General features: G+C 34.9%; 1 long non-coding RNA gene across 2 annotated transcripts in view; it reads left to right on the top strand.

The window, feature by feature from the left end:
• The window catches only part of LOC145529437 (uncharacterized), a 198171-nt gene that overhangs the window by 165081 nt on the left and 12289 nt on the right, over nucleotides 1–20801 (top strand). For both annotated transcript variants that reach the window (XR_014071227.1, XR_014071226.1), the window contains exon 4: nucleotides 4147–4234. This is a non-coding gene — a long non-coding RNA (uncharacterized LOC145529437). The remainder of the gene's footprint in view (nucleotides 1–4146; nucleotides 4235–20801) is intronic.

Below are 20801 nucleotides of genomic sequence, written 5' to 3' on the forward strand. Positions count from 1 at the left end.
GAAGAGAAGAATTAATTGACAGGCATTTTAACCGTTTTTTCTTAAAGGATACATACCAGAATCAAGTATAGTGCTTGTTGCTGCAAATGCTATTATTGCCATTGTCAATGCTTTTGCCTGCGTGCATGCTAAGTCACCTCAGTTATGTCTGACTCTTTGTGACCCTTTGGACCATAGTTTGACAGGTTCCTCTGCCCATGGGATTCTCCAGACAAGAATGCTGGAGTGGGTTGCCATGCCCTCCTTCAGGGAATCTTCCCCACCCAGGGATTGAACCTGAGTGTCCCAAAATTGCAGGCAGGTTCTTTATCATCTGAGCCACTAGGGAAGCCTGAAACTTTCATTAACACAAGCTATGACAAACCTAGACAGCATAATTAAAAAGCAGAGGCATTAATTTTCCACCAAAGTCCATAGATTCAAAGTTATGGTTTTTACAGTAGTCATGTATGGATGTGAGAGTTGGACCATAAAGAAGGCTGAGCACTGAAGAACTGATTCTTTCGAACTGTGGTGTTGGAGAAGACTCTTGAGAGTCCCTTGGATTGCAAGGAGATCAAACCAGTCAATCCTAAAAGAAATCAATCCTGAATATTCATTGGAAGGACTGATATTGAAGCTGAAACTCCAATACTTTGGCCACCTGATGCAAAAACAAGACTCATTAGAAAAGACCCTGATGCTGGGTAAGATTGAATGCAGGAGGAGAAGGGGACGACAGAGGACAAGATGACTGGATGGCATCACCGACTCAAGGAACATGACTTTGAGCAAGCTCTGAGAGATGGCGAAGGTCAGGGAAGTCTGGCGTGCTGTAGTCCACGGGGTCGCAAAAAGTCAGACACAACTGAGCAACTGAACAAAAACAACAGCTGAATAGATAGCCAATGGAATTTGCTGTATGCCTCAGGGATTTCAAACTGGGGTTCTGTAACAGTCTAGAGGGGTGGGATGGGAGGAAAGTGAAGGGAAGTTTAAGTAGGTGAGGGCATATGTGTACCTATGACTGATTCATGTTGATATTTGGCAGAAACCAACACAATTCTGTAAAGCTGAAAAATTAGATAATAAAAAAGTTCAGAAAAAAAATTGCCATAGAAACCTATTCACACCTTTGGGAAGAAAGAAAAGGATAAAAACTAAAATCTATAGAATTTTGTGTGCCCATCTATCAAGTTTTAGGTGGTTTACATATATTGCCTCCATGTTGCCTTATTACTAATACCAAAAATAATAAGATAATAATAATAAAACAGAAATTTGGAATAACCCAGGTTGAAAAGTTATTCTAGGTTATGTTACTGATACTTTTAATTTCCCCTTTATTTTCAAAGAATATTAATTGTGCTTTTACCTCACAGGGTTTAACTTATTTTATCAATATTGCTACAACCGGTAAAATGTTCCTATTCTTCTCCAACAATCAAATCTTTATATGATCTTTCTAATTTTACTCCTTTTATTTCTTCTATCATCATCATTTCATCTATGCTGCCAGGTTTCCATTACTTAAAGGTTTAAAATATACAGATGTTGTCAGCCAGGAGAAAGTCCTGTTTTTCAGCAGAAATAGCTGAGGAGCATTCCTTTTTTGTTCTCTCCTCTCTATCTACAACTTACAATAAAAGTAAACAGTCATTACTTATGGTTCTTTTTTGTTTTCTAGACTTCTCTGATTCCAATAAACAGTTGATCTTTAAACCTCATTTGCTATCTCCAAACTCTTTTTGTTAACTTTATTTCCTATGTACTTTTAGTTCTCATATATACAAAGTTGTCCTTAGTGAACATTTTGTAATAATAGCACACACTGAGAACCACTCTACTCGGAATTTATTATATCTGAGCATAATAATATCTAACATAGCTGCTAGTTCTTTCTGCCCCTGTGTCCCTCTCTTCTCTCTTTTCTACCTTTCCTTCATTCCTTCATTCCTTCCTCCTTCCCTTCCTCTTTTCTTTCCTCTCTTTCTCACTCCCTCCCCTCTGCTCTTATTTCCCTTCTCTTTGATATAAATATCTGTTAAAATATGCTGGAATAATATTTAGCTTTTACTCAGGAAATATCTTCTTTCTCTCCTGTTTTACATTAAAGGAATATATAAAGGAGAATAGAAAGAAATGAATTGATGACTCAATCTACTTTCCATATCTGCAGAATCAGGGCTGTAGGGTTAAAATGGAATTTATTTTTGCCTCTTGCCCCATTAAAACACCGATAAATACCCTAATGTGAAACAGATTAAAATATTTATAGAATTTTCTTTAGTTTGTTACAAAAGAAGGGATTTGCATGTCCTTCTAAGTAATATTTTAGAAGATAAAGAATATGAAAACAAGATAGAAAGCACTTGTGTACCAAGAAGCACATATTTTATAGAAATTTATATTTTATAAAATTCTGCCACTGCTTCCCAATCCTATAGTAAACATGGATTTATATCCTGAGATTTTTTTTATGACTAAGGTACACATTGAAAGCCATATTATTCTGTAAACATCTGGACATATTTGCATTGGTGGCAATAAATTTGTGTTTGTGCCTATGAAATGAGTACTAAGGAAAGCAATCACTTTTAAAATTTCTTTTTTATAGAAGATTACTACAAACAGAAGTATCAATCTTAGTCTTCACTTTTACATGCTATGTGGAAAGTATTAAAATATATATCAAAGAATTGAAAAGTTTCTTTTGAGCTTTTGAATGAAAAAAATTGTATTGTCTGCGATCGAAAAAGCCTCTTTAAAAACATTTAATGGGCGTTTTACATTTTTGCTGTTGATGGACCACAGGTTTATGAACCTTCATTAAAAACTTGTAGAAAACATTAAGTGTTCTGTTTTCTCGGACTGTAAATCAAATAATTTGGTCCATTTCTATTCATATGTGTTAGAACTGTCTTTAAATAATCTTTACAGTCATGAAATAAAGTTTTCCCCTACCTCACAAATAAGACCAACTCTTAATTATTTTTACTGTCGATAATAGCGCAGTTAAAAACTCAGCTGTACATTGTAAGTTTCCTTGACCTGGATTTTGCCTATATGTATCTCTCATCTTGTCTTTCATTATAATTTAAACATTCATCTTGATAAATTATTTCTAGTTCCTGAAGCACTACTTTTACCCATATACCGTTGAGTTTTGAAAATGTTCTGCCTTTTATGTGGGTTAGTCAGTTCCCCAATGTCTGTGTGGAATATTAGTAGTTCTTATTCTAATTCACCCTTTGATTTCACACTGTGCCTGAGTCTTCTTAAAATCTTGAATAAGCATCATTGTCATTTTACTTTGTAGTTCTTTTATACCATTATAATATAGTCTACCCTATGACTTATAACCATACATTTAAAAATTATTATGTATAAATAATATACTATTTTCCCTTGCACTATTTGATAACAGGAGAGTATCATATTTTTTTCTAAATTCACAATTTCTAGAATAAGGTCATTCAAATACTAGATGCTCAATATATGTGTGTAAAAATGTACTTAATTTGTTACAATGCAGAAAATTCTGCTTTGAAACAAGAGGTATGTAAAAGTGAATAATATTTTAGGTCATTTCTGGATTCTCATTGAACTAGCCATCATGGTAGGATGTTCACAGATTTTTGAATCACTAAGGAAAATTCTTGCATATACTCACACATAATAATTTTCATGTCCTTCTATTTGTGGGAGTTTCCTACTTACTTTATAATGCTGTACCTCTTCTCTTCTTTTCTTCCTAATGTCTCTTTCTTGGGTTCCCTTTAATATGCTATGGTCAAAACATTTTCCTGACATTTTCAGTGCAGAGTCCTTTCTTTATGCTTCTCCTGTCAATTATCTTTGCAGAAAAAAAAAAAAAAAAAGATTCCCTTTGAATTGGCTTCATATTAAATTGCCTTACTTTAAGAATTGTAGATTTCTACATAACTTAAAAATTCTATAAAATGTCTGACAGAAGCCAAGTATATAAAATCCCAATAACACTTCCTGGTTAGCTAAGTATATACAGAGAGACTAGAACATGGGCATTCTTTGTTTTTTCTCAAGAGGAGAGGCTTTTTATCTTTTCCATTTCTTTTCTTGTAGATAACTTTACAGTTCAAGAGATTAATAATTTGTCATGTGCTTTCTTTTTCTACACAACCATAGGTGAGGCTATTTCCTTAGCAGAGTTCCCTGAGAAAATGACATTGGCTGAAATTGTGAGACAACTGTTTCCAAGTTTGTGGGTCTCAAGGTGAGTGGTTCCAAATAAGGACGAAGTGGTAAACTTCATGTGTTGTGATGGGTTTAAAAAACAACTCTTCCCAATCCAATGCCTTCCATCCCCTGAGTGCTGGAATATTAAAAAAGAAATAGTCAAAATCAACGTCAATTTATACATAAAACAAATTAAAGACAGGAAAATTGAATTTCATATCTTCTCTTTTGTTTACTTGTAATATATCCCTGCTGGTGTAGATGTTTCACTATAAATTCTATTAATAATTCTGATGCTTTAAAGAACAATTCCATGGCATATCATGTTATGGTAATATTACTTATTCCTCTCCTTATTCATCAACCTCCTTCAGTGTTTCAAGGTAACTGAATAATGAAATAGCCTTTCTCCTGCCTTCAAATACATTTGAAATTTTTGAATTAAATCATACATTTATCTCAAGCTTTTTGAATAAATTCAATGAAGAGAAAAATCATTTCTTATGCCTATATTTATGTAGTAGTAATTGTACTATTATGAAATGGTACGGTATTGCTTCTTAGAGTCTGTTCCATCATACAGGTCATAAATCTAGTGTCTGGCTACTTCTATTACCCTAAAGCAAGATCACTATTTACATACACAGTATGTCAGTGAGGAATTTTCAATTTCATCATCATGCTAATTAGATAACATAATTAGGATAGTTATTTTACTTGAATTCATTTTGCTCTACCAAAAATGACAGTACATAAATTTACTTGGGTACTTAATAGATGTCCATACAAATTTGTTTAACAATATGACTTTCTGAATTATATTTGGGTAATTTCTTTTTTTTCCTATTTTAAACTAAATATATAGTAATGTCGATCACTGATTTTACAACATTCAAAATCAAAAGAACATATTTCTCTGACATAATGGAAAGGTATAAACATGAACACTTGGATGATAGATATTCAATATAGTTTCCACTTTATATTTTAACTTTTACAAAAAAGAAATAGGAAAGGTATATATTGGTGTAACTTCTATAAAAAATCATAACAATAGTTAAGTTTTGATAGTTTAGTTTGATACTTTGATAATTAGGTCTAAATATCACCTACATCAAGTCCTGCCAATTTGCATAGAGCACAAGTCAATCCCTAGAATAAAGATGATCTTGGGACTTTCCTGGTGTTCCAGTTGTTAAGAATCCACCTGCCAATTCAAGGGACATGGGTTTGATCCCTGGTCTGGGAAGATCCCATATGCTGTAGAGCAACTAAGCTCATTAACCACAACTACTGAGTCCATGCTCTAGAGCCTGCGAGCTGCAACTACTGACCCCACACACAATTACTGAAGTCCATTTACTCTAGGGCCTGTGCTCCAAAACAAGAGAAGCGCCACAATGAGAAGCCCCTGCACACAAACTAGAGAAAGCCAATATGCAGCATCAAAGACCCAGCACAACCAAAAATATATAAGTGTACTTAAAAAACAAAACAAAACATTGATCTTGTACTTCTTTTGATAAAGATGTATCAATGGCCACCATTCATATTTTGAGTAAAGTGTAAATTATTCTCTGTGGCCTAAAAGTTTCTGCATGATCCATACCCTGCCCCACTGACAGACTCTCCCCTTGACTGAATTTCAGTCTTGTTCTTCTGAGGTCTCTTATGTACTAGGCCTGGACTCTGAACACCTTCTCTCCATGTATCTTGTCTTCCATCCACCTAGCTTAACTTGAGCAATAACTCTGCTACGTGACTTTAGTGAAAATGTCCTTTACCTTTATCTGATCAAGTTCCTCATCTTTTTGGTGTTTTATATCAATACTCTCATTAGGTGAGCTTAGCGAGAATTCTCCTACCCCTGATTTGTTCTCTTAATGATTTTCCATCCACTGACTGCTCCATCCACTCTGCTCCTTGGCTATAAATCCTCAGTTGCCATTAACGTATTGAGAGGTAAATGCAATCTCTCTCAGAGTTTTTGCATATCTCTATTGCAGAAGTCTTTTAAAAAAGTCTTTCTTACCGTTTTTACAAAATGAGAGAATTATTTTTTCTTTAACACCTCCATCCAGTCAATGCTTGTCCCACTCTTTTTTCTCCTTGTTCATTATATTCTATGTAGACTGCTATCTGTATGCTTCTATAGCATACAGCTGTGTTTCCATTTGAAATACTACATGTGATAATTCCTCTTGTGTTGCTCTCAATCCACTCTTCAGATGACTAGGTTCTTTTTAAAATTCATCTTTTTACCTTCCAAGTCTGTTTCTTAGAGAGTCATCCCTGACAATCTTTCATAAGTTCTCATCCCCACATATGCCCTGATTTTCTGTCTCAGAATTTTTCTTGTTTCATTCATAGCGTTAATAGCAATGTATTGTTCAGTTCAGTTCAGTCGCTCAGTCGTATCTGACTCTTTGTGACCCCATGGACTGCAGCACGCCAGGCCTCCCTGTCCATCACCAAAGTGCAAAGCATGTGTACTGTAATACACAGAACGACCACTATTAAAAACAAAGCAAAACAAACAAACAAAAAATGAATTCTAGTAAAAAAACAAACAGAAAAGCAAGCAATGCATGTGAGTATCTTAATACTGTAAGTGTACTATAGATAATATATATTACCCAGAAATAATCCTTTAAAAAAAAAAACGTTTTTTTCTCTTTTGAGTTAATATACATTCTTTCCAATTAGTTGCTTTTGAATAAGTGTATAACTATTCAGAAAAATACTCTATCTACCCAAAGGTGAGGAGGCTATAAGAGGTATACTTGATAAATCCTGCTAAGTTTATGCCATCACTGAATCCTACCATTCAGAGAACTATTGATTTTGTTAAGTCATAAAAGAAAACAATCAAAGACTTGAGAGATTAGAATGAATTGATCTTGGAATCTGAGTAGCAAAAAGTAAAAAAAAAAAGCAAAGTAAGTATATCCTTTACTGTTTGAGATTTGAGAAATGAATATGACAAAAAACAAACAATTCCCAATCTCATTTATCCCAGTTACTTTGTGTTTATGTTTTTCTCTGGCAAGTGAAAACCAGTGTACTTTGGTTTCTTATTTGATTACCTGAAACTGCAGGGTAAATATCCGGGTATACATTTGTTTATGAAGTGTTCCGAATTGCTTATCTAAACTTAAGTTAATTAAAACTCAATGATAAATCAGACAAGTCACTTCATAAAACAATTTGGAAGAAATAATGAATGGAAAAAGGTATCCCCAAATGCATGTTATATTTGCAATTTCCTAAGGCACATGCTTTAGGCTTCCCAGGTGGAACAGTGGTAAAGAATCTGCTTACCTATGCAGCAGACACAAGAGGTACAGGTTCAATCCCTGGGACAGGAAGATCCCCTGCAGAAGGAAATGGTAAACCACTGCAGTATTCTTGCCTGGAAAATTCCATGGACAGAGGAGCCTAGTAGTCTACAGTCCATGGGGTCACAAAGAGTCAAACATGACTGACCAACTAAGCACATACACACATAGGCACGTGCTTTAGTTTTCTGGAGTTTTCATTTATAACAAAACCAATCAACATGAATTTAAAAGTTTTCATTCATTTCTTGTTTTCAAAAATTTAAATTATGCTATTAAAATAGAAGACTGTTTACACGCAACTTGAATAGAATCTAGATGAAATTTGGGTTAAATACAAAATAAACACTAAAAGAAAGAAGTGAATTTACTGTATAATTCAGTTTAAAAAAAAACAAAACTAAGCCTTAAACTTGAACTTTGTAAACAACTTCTTCAATTCTCTACTTCACTAGGAATTATGTAAACAAATTCACAGACAAAAGAAAGTAAATATATTTACAATGTCATTCTGATATATATATATGTGCGGGTGTGTGTGTGTATGTGTGTGTGTGTGTGTGAGATACATTCAGATATTTACGAGATTTTTCAAATATGAACCATTTGATATTTCATTTCACATGCTAGCAAAATATAACTTCCTGGTTTAAATAAAATGGTTTATAAAGATGTTCAGAGATTCTGTGGACATCAAATACCTCCTAAAACACAGTACTTTTATGAGCTGAGTGTAAATGAATCAAAATCATATGGCAATCATTGCTTCTAAATGAAATGCACATGGCTAAAACACAAAAGAAGAAAGTCCTGGGCATAATTCATGCAAACGTAGCCTTCGGATTTTTAAATTTGGTGTTGTCTTTTCCTGGTACTAAAAAAATATAGATAAAATAAATACTGCCATTCTTCCTATTTTTAAGATCTATTTGCTTAAGACTAGCAGAGCATTGTATGTACATGTTCAGTATTTCCATTTTATCCAAGCACTTTGCTTTATAGGCTCTGCCTCTATAAAACAAGAGTTTCCAGTCATTTTCTTCCTCTAGAGTATAGCATCAATTAGGACATAAAAAGATGTGCATGGTGTGTGCACTATTTGGTGTAAGAAAGATACAGAGTAGGAAATGCCCTCAGTATTACAAGATACAAAATTTGGAACAATGTGCCATTATAAAATTCTTCCTGTGGTTAAAAAAAAAAAGGAAAAAAGGCTTGCATTTTGTGAAGCGGCTATCTCTATACATACACCCTCATTTATTCTTTCCTAAAATGAATGTTTTTGAGCTTTAGTAAAATCAAAATATGCATAAGTTCTTGAGACTCTGCACATGAAATTCCTTCCCATATATGTTGTAGTCTCTGATGGATTAGCCACTAATTATTTTTGTTCCATAAGACCTATGGTACAAAACTAGTTAGTGATTAATATTTCACAACTTTCCAACAACATATTTTTTCTTGAAGGAAGAATTATAAATTAATTGTTATCTCAAGCCAGCTCTAAAAATTAAGGCTGTGCCAAATATAGTATTTTACTTTTGAGCTATAAAATTAAGAAGCAGGGAAGCATATATAATTTAAGTGGGACATTGCAGGATAAAAATGTAGGCCCTGTTAAAAAGCTGTTAAGATTTCAAGATGGTAGCAGCAGGGTATTATATCAAGCATAGTATATTGATCATAAATTAATACCATAATTTATAGCATAATGGCTTGACATATTAATATTACCCTAACTGATCCCCTAGATTCAGAAGCTACACATATCCTGGATCATATAGATTGAGGAAACTTCACTTGTTGGACACTCTCCAGAATCCTAGCTGCACACTCATCAGTCCAACCTCATCTGAGAGTCACTCTTTTGGGCCAATAATGGAATATATGGGTGAATTTAGACATTTTAGGTCTTACATAAAGAAATCTGCTTAATATTCTTATATAACCCATTAGAAGTGTTCCTGTATTATCCTGGTATTTTCCAGACAGATTTTCCATATTGGTAATTGTTCCATTGATGTCTATTAATTGATATTGTTTTTGCTTAGTCAAGTCCAGTTTGACTCTTTTTTGTAAGCTCATAGACTTACAGCCTCCTCTGTCCATGTGATTTTCCAGGCAAGAATACTGGAGGGGGTTGCCATTTCTTTCTCCAGGGGATCTTCCTGACCCAGGGAGCAAACCTGTGTTTGCTACATTACAGGTGGATTTTTTACCACTGAGCCACCAGGGAAACCCCATGTCTGTTGACTAGGTCACATATTAAATTAGACTCCTTTACCCTTGGTAAAAGCAAGCTTAATGTAACTATATGCTGTGTAGTTGATTGGAACCAAGAGAAAAATCTATGTCAACGTATGCCTGAATTCTCATTATTTATTAATCTAATAGAATTTGAAGAAGTTAGTGGAAGATATTGTAAGATATATGAACTAAAATCTAATTATTGGGATTTGTGGAATTATAGATTTGTGGATAGAGGAAATTAAAGACCAGTGTATTTCAATTTTAACATAGATTTTGATTACTTTGTGCATAAACTTACTTGAAGGAATGATTTTGAGCCTTGGAAATATGGTGCTCAATGTCTCATAATTTATAATTCTTCTGGAAAAAATATGTAGTGTGTTTTAGGGTGTAATTTGTGTATTAGAAATACATATGGATATCTTTATATGTATATTATTTCTTTATACATACAGATATCCTTTTATTTCTAATGTATGCATATAAATATGCATGCTCAGTTGCATCAGTCATGTCTGAGTCTTTGCAACGCTATGGCCTCTAGCCCATCAGGCTCCTCAGTCATGGGATTCTCCAGGCAAGAATACTGGAGTGGATTACCATTTCCTTCTCCAGAGGATCTTCCAGACCCAAGGATTGAGCCCCTGTCCCCTGCATCTACTGCATTACAGACAGATTCTTTACCGCTGAGCCAGGTGGCAACCCACTCCAATATTCTCCTCTGGAAAGTCCCATGGACATAAGATCTTAACAGACTACAGTCCATGGGGTTACAAAAGAGCTGGAGACAACCTAGTGACTAAACAACAACAAAATATCATATATATATGATATTTGCGGAGAAGGCAATGGCACCCCACTCCAGTCCTCTTGCCTGGAAAATCCCATGGACGGAGGAGCCTGGTAGGCTGCAGTCCATGGGGTCGCTAAGAGTCGGACACGACTGAGCGACTTCACTTTCACTTTTCACTTTCATGCATTGGAGAAGGAAATGGCAACCCACTCCAGTATTCTTGCCTCGAGAATCCCAGGGACGGCGGAGCGTGGCGGGCAGCCGTCTATGGGGTCGCACAGAGTCGGACACGACTGAAGCGACTTAGCAGTAGCAGCATATGATATTTGCATTTACCACATGCAACCTTTGTTAAAAAATGCTTTATTAGGTTTTAACACGTTTTATTTATTTCAATAAAGTACTTTCCATATTGATCATGTAAAGTTAAGAATAATAGTCCCCTGTCATGCCATGTGACCTAGGGAAATAAACTTATGTTTTCAATTTTTCACAGCTAGTTTTTCAATTTAAGCATTGATCTTTTTTAAAACAGGTGATTATTATCTGACAAACCATTTATTAACACATTAATAAAAGTGTGCCATGACAAATCCACCATGCCATCATGGTGATTATGCCATCATTTGTGTTAAAAATCATAACTCTTCTGTATTTCATGGATTTACTCTATCAGAGGATCGATATCTCATTTTCAATTATAACTAATTTTTTGGATGATAGAGTTAGAATGCATATAACAATAAACTAAATGTATAGTGAAGTATCTTTTTAAATTAAATCCTTTGCTTTTTAAAATTCAGATTCAGTTGGTATTTGTTGATAAGTATTGTGCCAGGTATTCTATGTTTTTGGAGAAGGAAGTTTCAACCCACTCCAGTATTCTTGCCTGGAGAATCCCGTGGAGAGAGGAGCCTGGTGGGCTGCCATCTATGGAGTCTCACAGAGTCAGACACAACTGAACTGACTTAGCAGCAGCAGCAGCAGCTATGTTTTTTACATTATCTCTGTTATTTCTACCCATAACCCCAAAATTTCAATAACCAAATTTTCACAGTGTAGTTTACAAAACTGAGCTTCAGATAGGTTACATGATATATCAAAGTTCGCATAAAGTGAGTGAAGAGCAAGAATTCAAATTCTGGTGCTTTAATTGAAAGATCCATGTTCATTTAAGATTAATATCTTATAACACATGCAAGACAATCTGTAGAAAAAGCATTGCCTTTCTAGTAGTTAGATTTTATTCAAGTGGAATTTTATCAAATATTTTGCTTTGTTAAAAATGTTTATTTAAATATTCTGAAAGTATAGTCCATAAAACAGCACTAGTTTCACCCACAGAATAACCAAACTGTTTGAGTTTTTAAAAAAATGAAAAACTAACAAATTTTTAAGATAAATGTTAATATAAAAAAACCCTATTCAGCACCATTTTAAGTCACCTTGGAAAAGAAAATCATTGGCTTTTTTTACCCCCCTGAGATCATGCTTTGTGAGGCATCTTCTCTTTATATTTTCTTATTTTAGTTGATTCACTTACCACACTTGAAATATATATATATATGGTTTATTAGTTGCGGATCAAAACTTGGAAACAGCAAAATTTTCTTGCAAGATAATCACATTTTAAAATCAGTATTTTAATGTCACCTTCAAAAAATTTATATATCTAGTTATGTATTTGTTTGAAATATTCCTTGAAATACATTAATTAGATATAATTTCAGGCATTCTTAGTGAGTATGTTTATGGTTATTTATATTTTCCAACTGGATTTTCTGAGATACTCTGTATCAGTGATTTCCTATTTGAGAAACTACTATATTAAAAGCTCTTTGCTAGACAATGGAGCTACAAATACATCATTTTATATGTATTATAAAATTACAAAAATAAAATGTACTGCTTGTGGTAGGACAAAAATGGAGGGGGTGTGGGGAGCAAAACAGTATTCCATGATGACTGATAAATAACTGGACAAAGTGACCCAAGACTTTAGAAAGAAGATGACTGTGTACCATCATTTCCGGTTTTATAATGCTCCAAGGGCATTGTTTAGAAAGTAAGTCAGTAAGGGGAGAGAATAGAACCTAGTTTTCCAGAGAGAGGAAACTGTATGAGTAAAAGTGAATGGTAGAATGAACTTGAAATTTTTGGACAGGGTGGGTGAATAACACACACAGATATAAAGGCGTATGCTGTTCTGTGCTGTACTGTACTTAGTTGTGTCCAACTCTTTGTGATCCCATGGAGTGTAGCCCTCCAGGATTCGCAGACCATGGAATTTTCCAGGCAAGAACACTGCAGTGGGTTGACATTTCCTACTCCAGGGGATCTTTCCCACCCAGGGGTCGAATCTGTATCACTTGTGTCTTCTGCACTGACAGGCAGATTCCTTACCACTGTGCCACCCGGGAAGTCCCTTAAAGCAAGATACTGGTCAGCAATAATGCAGAACTAATTCAGCACATAAGGAGGAGTCTTTTCAGACTAACGCTATCAGGATTGATTTTTAGGCAATTTGAAACTTGAAATATTATAAAAAGAGTGATATATTTGTATTATTCAAGACTGCTATTTTGAAAAAGTAAAGCATTAATTGGTTAAAGGTGATATCTAGACTTATTATGGTAGTCATTTTGAAATGCATAGAAATATATCAAATCACAATATTGTGTAATCAGTTCAGTTCAGTTCAGTCGCTCAGACGTGTCTGACTCTTTGCGACCCCATGGACTGCAGCACGCCAGGCCTCCCTATCCATCACCAACTCCATAGGAACTAATATAGTGTTGTAGGTCAACTATACTTCAAAAACAAACAAACTGATAGAAAAGAGGTGAGAGATTTCAGGGTACCATAGGCAGGGGATGGAGGGAGGGAAAATATGATGAAGGTGGTCAAAAGGTACACATTTCCAATTTAAAGATAAACAAATTTAAACAGATAAAGTAATTCTTTATGGAGGTGGGTGTAGAAGAGAAAGTACAGTGTAAAAAGTGATACTGCATCAGTTTTCCTTTAGGAAAAAGTCTAATGGAACAAAAAACTTAGAATGACCTGAGTAAAGCTATTGACAAGAAGAGGGGATACAAAATAGGAAAGAAAATTGATAGTGAGTGATTAACAGAATATTAATAGCTAGAGGTTTGGGGAACATGTTAGCCTGAGTGACTGGAAAAAGTGTGATAGAATTTCCTGACAAGAATATCAAGAATGGTGATTTATACCCCATTCTCTGCATTCCATCTTTAGCTTCTCCAGCTCAATTGGAATTCAAAGCGATAACATTGTAAGGCAAGTTGGTAGGAAACGCTCATGAATAAATTCCCCCAGAAGTGAAGTTGTGCAACATGGGATAAGCTTACCATTGATAAATGGGAATAGAAATCTATGCTACGCACGCACCCAAAGCAATGAAACATGTAAAAGGAGAATAGGAAAGATATGTAGACATTATGAGGCAAACTCTGGTGTCTGATTGACTGGTTTCCAATTGGGACTCCATCATCTCTTTAGAATATGGCCATGTACAAGTCATTCAACATTTGTGCATCAGTATCACCTTTAAATTGAAGATACTATTAGTAACTAGCTCATGGGGTTGAAATTAAGCTAAAATACTTTAAAATATATGCGTGTATATATATATATATGTGTGTGTGTGTGTGTGTACATATATGTGTATATATATGTACACACACACACACATATATATATGTATGTGTATATATATATATATATATATATATATATATATATCACTCAGAACAGAGCCATTGCTCATTAAAAAAGGCTCAAGAAGCTCCATTACCTGGAAATAAAAGAATTTCAAAAGTGGAGATGGATGTAATAAATATGATAGTAAGGGAAAAATATATTCTTTCAAAATCATTATGTCACACTTCAGTCTTTTTTCATTGATCCTCAAAAAGATAGTAAGGAACAACTTTCACAAAGATCTTTTTCTATATGTTTCCATAGCACTATATTCTCAGCCCTGTTGTATTGAACACAGGGTGTTTTTATTGTGCATTTATTACTTTGGTGCTTCTCTGAATATTGTACTGCTAAATATCCTGGTTTCAGCTTAGTAAATTGATTGATCAAACTAGATATATATTGATCTGATAAATACACTTGACATTCTATATGTAAAGAATGATCCATCCTTCTTCTCCTATGGCAATTGATTCATGTTTTAAAATTCATTACTCATCTACCTCACAAAAATATCAAACCGATAACCATTTCTTGCATACATACACACCGTGGATAATACATTAAATAATTGTTGTAAAACATAGAATTTTGCATTCAGTCATGTCATGGCCAAAAATATGTATTCCTATGGGGAGGATTGGAGAAGGAAATGGCAACCCACTCCAGTGTTCTTGCCTGGAGAATCTCAGGGATGGCGGAGCCTGGTGGGCTGCTGTCTATGGGATCGCAGAGTCGGACATGACTGAAGCGACTTAGCAGCAGCATGGGGAGGATAATTCACATGCATATTAAATAAACAGAAAAATTTGACATAAAGCTGGAAAACAATGATATATCTTCAAACCTAGACACAATGTATAAACAAATGGTTAAATAATGGAAAAAAAGAAGGAAATAGTTGATGTTCACAAGTGTGTTTAATTTATTCATTTGTTTATGGCTATGCTGGGTCTTCCTTGCTACACATGGCCTTTCTCTACTTGCAGGGAGTGGGGGTTGGCTATTCTCTAGTTGTGGTGGGTGGGCTTCTCATTGTGGTGTCCTCTCTTCCTATGGAGCCTGGGTTCTAGGGCACCTGGATTCAGTAGTTGTATATGTGGGCTCAGCAGTCACAGTCGGTGGGCTCTAGAGTGCAGGCTCAATAGCTGTGGCACACAGGCTTAGTTGCTCCATGGCATGTGGGATCTTCCCCCATCAGGGATCAAACTCATGTCCTCTGCATTGGCAGGTGGATTCTCAACCACTGGATCACCAGGGAAGTCCCTAAGATACTTTTGACAGAACAGTTGGGTATAGTTTGGCCTCTGAGGTAGGACTGGGTGTGATTGGACAATGAGATGAAAGGGAGATGGCCCAGTTGATAATCTAACACAAGATGATAGTCATGTATTTTTCAGAGGCATATTTTGCCAAGAATTGCCTTATCTCGTTACAAAAATATCCACATATGCTTTAAAATTAGCTCTTCACCCCTTCTTCATCAAAGATCAAACTGATGGCATTTCATGATGCCTTTCATTTGTCTACAATTATTATTAATAAAAATCAAATACCTGTAAATACAAAGTTAGACATTTGTCTGAAAATTCCAAAAAGATAAAATAAAAATAAATTTTAATGTATTGACTATTTAAACCTAGACACAGCCAAATTTCCACTTCACATGGTCCTGAGAAAACCTAGCTTTTGTCACTTTGCAGTGACAATAGTAATGGCATATTCTCATCATTCACAAGTGAGATGAGTTGCTGCTGAACTCACTTGAATTTTAAAACTTTTTTAAACTAGCACTGGAAAAAATGTTTCTATTGTAATTTAAATCTAATGGAAGGTAAACTCATTTAGTGCTGTCAAAGTCTCATTATTTGTCTTGTCAGACAAAAAGCTGGTGATTACCACTGAACATATTTGTATATTTTAATTGCTATTTATCTCAAAAGTTTTAACTGTGTTAGTAACAAAAGAAAGTAATTAAAGTATTAGGGGAGGTTGGTGGAGCAGAGTAGATAGCTATTGTCAGCAATAAACTATCAAACACAGTCGGTAATAGGAAAATGTGTCATGGTCCAGTAATCATGCCAGAGGACGGAATGAATAATAACTTTGCTTAGGAGCTAAGATTGCAGAGAAATTTAATATTGCTTTCAATTTGCATAGTGTAAAATGTGCAAACTCATATATACACAGGTGTATACTTGCACACATAAAAATATGTGTATGTATTTATATATTGTGGTCTTTTAAATATTTTTAGGTAACTCATTTGAGATACTCACCGTTTTATAATAGAAAATTTGCACAAATCCCAGAAAAAAATTCCTAAACTCCTCCACTTAAAGAGACTGAATGTGTGGCACATCATGATAGGATTTGGAAGGTTAAGAGTATCTTTGATTTTTGATTCACATGTGTTTTATTTATTGACATAAATTACCAGGGTTAAGATTTCTGAGCCCCTTGGGGACCTGAAACTGTGTTGACAATTTCATTTACTCTTCTAAATAAACATTTATGTTTTCCCTTTTTTTGGAGTATGGTTGCTTTACACTGTTAATTTCTTTTGTACAACAAAGTAAATCAACTATATATATATATATATATATATATATATACACACACACATATATATATACACACATATATATATACACACATATATATATATACACACACACACATACGTCTCCTCTTTTTTGGATTTCCTCCCCTTTTAGGTCACCACAGAGCACCAATTAGAGTTCCCTGTGCTATGCAGTAGGTTCTCATTAGTCATCTATTTTATATATAGTAGTGTAAATATGTTAGTCCCAATCTCCTAATTTATCCTACCTCCCTCCACCCCCTTGGTATCCATGCTTCTGCTCTCCATGTCTGTGTCTCTATTTCTTCTTTGCAAATAAATGCATCTACATTATTTTTTTAGATTCCACATACATGCATTAATATACAATATTTGTTTTTCTCTTTCAGACTTACTTTACTCTGTATGATGGTCTCTAGGCCCATCCACATCTCTGCAAATGACAGTTTTGTACCTTTCATGGCTGAGTAATATACCATTATGCATATATACCACATCTTCTTTTAAATTTATTTTTATTTACTTTTAATTGGAGAATAATTGCTTTACAGTGTTGTGTTGGTTTCTGCTGTATAATATGAATTAGTCATAAGTATACATTGTATACCCTCTGTCTTGAGCCTCCTTCCCAATCCCCGCATTCCACCCCTTAAGGTCATCACAGAGAGCAACAGGCTGAGCTCCCCATGTTATACAGCAACTTCACACTAGCTATCTATTTTACACACGGTAATGCATGTATTTCAGTGCTGTTCTCTCAATTCGTCCCACCCTCTCCTTTATATGCACCACATCTTCTTCATCCATTCCTCTGTTGATGGACATTTATGTTGCTTCCATATCCTGGCTATTGTAAATAGTGCTGCAATGAACATTAGGGTCCATGTAAGTTTTGAATTATAGTTTTATCTGGGTATATGGCTGGGAGTGGGATTACTGGGTCATATGGTAGTTCTATTTTCAGCTCTTTAAGGAACCTCCATACTGTTCTCTATAGCGGCTGTATCAATTTACATTCCTACTAACAGTGCAAGTGGGTTCCCTTTTCTCCACACCTCTCCAGCATATATTGTTTATAGATTTTTTGATGATAGCCATTCTTGCTGGTATGAGATGACACTTCATTGTAGTTTGAATTTGCATTTCTTTAATAATGTATGATGTAGAGCATCTTTTCATGTGCCTCTTGGCCATCTGTAAGTCTTCTCTGGAGAAATGTCTGCTTAAATTTTCCACCCATTTTTTTTTATTGGGATGTTTTGTATTTTGATATTGAGCTGCCAACTCTTGCCACCTTTGTCTTGTTCCTGATCTTAGAGAAAATTCTTTCAGCTTTTCATACCTGGCTTTTATTATGTTGAGGTGTATGTGTGCATGATCAGTCAGTTTAGTTGTGTCTGACTCTTTGCAACCCTATGGACTCTAGCCCACCAGGTTCCTCTGCCCATGGGAATCTCCAGGTAAGAATACTCGAGTGGGTTGCCATGCCCCTCTCCAGGGGATCTTCCCTACCTATGGATTGAACCTGTATTTCCTGTGTCTCCTGCATTGCAGGTGGATTCTTTATCCACTGAGCCACCTGGGAAGCCCATTATGTTGAGGTAGGTTCCGTCTATGCTTACTTTATGGAGAGTTATTATCATAAATGGGTGTTTAATTTTGTCAAAAGCTTTTTCTACATCTATTGAGATTATTTGGTTTTTATTCTTTAATTTATTAATATAGTGTATCACATTGAATGATTTGCATATATTGAAAGATCCTTGCATCCCTGGGATAAACCTCACTTGATCATGGTGTATGATCCTTTTAATCTGTTGTTAAATTCCATTTGTAGTATTTTGTTGAGAATATTTTTGTCTATGTTCATCAGTGATATTCAGTTCAGTTTAGTCGCTCAGCCATGTCCAACTCTTTGCGACCCCATGAACTGCAGCACACCAAACCTCCCTGTCCATCAGCAACTCACGGAGTTTACCCAAACTCATGTCCATTGAGTCGCTGATGCCATCCAACCACCTCATCCTCTGTCATCCTCTTCTCCTCCTGCCTTCAATCTTTCCCAACATCAGGGTCTTTTCAAATGAGTCAGCTCTTCGCATCAGGTGATGATAGTCTATGATTTTCTTTTTTGTGATATCTTTGTCTGGTTTTTGTATCAGGGTGATGGTGGCCTCGTAGAATGAGCTTGGAAGTGTTTCTCCCTCTGCAATTTTTTGGAAGAGCTTGAGAAGGATAGTTATTAACTCTTCCCTAAATGTTTGAGGGATTTAGCCTATGAAGGCATCTGGTCCTGGACTTTTGTTTGTTGGAAGATTTTTAATCAGCTTCAATTTCATTACTTTTGATGCCTCTGTTCATATTTTCTATTTCTTTCTGGTTCTGTCTTGGAAGTTGGCACTTTTCTAAGAATTTGTCCATTTCTTCTAGGTTGCCCATTTTATTGGCACAGTTATTTCTGGTAGTATTTTATGATTATTTATATTTCTATGATGTCAGTTGCAACTTCTTTTTTATTTCTAATTTTATTAAATTGAGTCCTCTTTTTCTTTTTTCTTTATCAGTCTAGCTAAAGGTTTATCAATTTTGTTTATGTTCTTAAAGAACCAGCTTTCTGTTTTATTGATCTCTGCTATTGTTTTCTTCATTTCTAATTCATTTATTTTTGTTCTGCTCTTTATGATTTCTTTCCTTCTATTAACTTTGGTTTGTATTTGTTCTTCTTTCTTCAGTTGCTTTAGGTATGTGGTTAGGTTGTTTACTTGAGATTTTTCTTGTTTCTGGAGGTAGGATATTATTGTTGTAAACTCTCCTCTTAGAATGGCTTTTGCTGCATTTCATAGGTTTTCGATCATCATGTTTTCATTGTCATTTGTCGCTAGGAATTTTTTGATTTTGTCTTTGATTTCTTCAGTGATACATTGGTTATTTGGTAGCATATTATTTACCCTTTACATGTTGATGTTTTTTTACAGTTTTTTTTTTCTGTAATTGATTTTTAATCTGATAGCATTGTGGTTAGGAAAGATGCTTGATATGATTTCAATTTTATTAAGTTTACTTAGGCTTCTCCCAAGATTGGATCTATCCTAGAGAATGTTCTCTAAGCAGTTGAGAAGAAAGTGTATTCTTCTGCTCTCAGATGGAATATCCTATAAATATCAGTTAAGTCTATCTGGTCTCATGTGTCAGTTAAGGATTGTGCTTCTTTATTAATTTTCTGTCTGGGTGGTCTACCCATTGGTGTAAGTGGAGTGTTAAAACCCTTCATTAGTGTAAGTGGAGTTTCAGTCCCCCACTTTGTTTATTCTTTATAGTTGCCTTTCTCCCATAAATATCCGGACTGGCAACTCTTAGTGATTTGTGAAAAGTTATGCTAACTAGGTGCCATGATTATTGCAAAGTTTCTTGGAAAACACTAGTGACTCCAAAAGTACTTGATTTTTTTTCTTAGGGAAAGCAACATTTGGTTGCCTTCCTTCAACCTACAAAGTTTAGAGTGGTTAGTGGAAAAAGCAAACCAAGTGTCTTGTGTGGTTCCAGGCTTGATGTACAGTAGGTACAAAATGTTTGAATATTTCTGATAATAAGAAGATTAAACTCAAGTGTACTATAAAAATGATACCATAGGATAAACAGGCTGACCTTATTTTATTGTGCTCAGATTTATTGCACCTCACAGAAATTGTCAACTTGAGTTTTTTACAAATTGAGGGTTTGCGTTAACCTTGTGTTGAGCGAGTCTATGGGCACCATTTTTCCAACAGTGTTCACTCTGTTTGTGTCTCTGGGTCACATTTTGGTAATTCTTGCAATATTTCAAACTTTTTCATTATTATTGTACGTGTTTTGGTGATCTGTGGCTGGTGATCTTTGAGATTACTATTAAGACTCCCTGTAGGCTCAGATGATGGCT

The sequence above is a fragment of the Giraffa tippelskirchi genome, chromosome 12, assembly GCF_054371585.1.
Source record: "Giraffa tippelskirchi isolate mGirTip1 chromosome 12, T2T-mGirTip1v1.2.pri, whole genome shotgun sequence".
NCBI classification, from domain to species: Eukaryota; Metazoa; Chordata; class Mammalia; order Artiodactyla; family Giraffidae; genus Giraffa; species Giraffa tippelskirchi.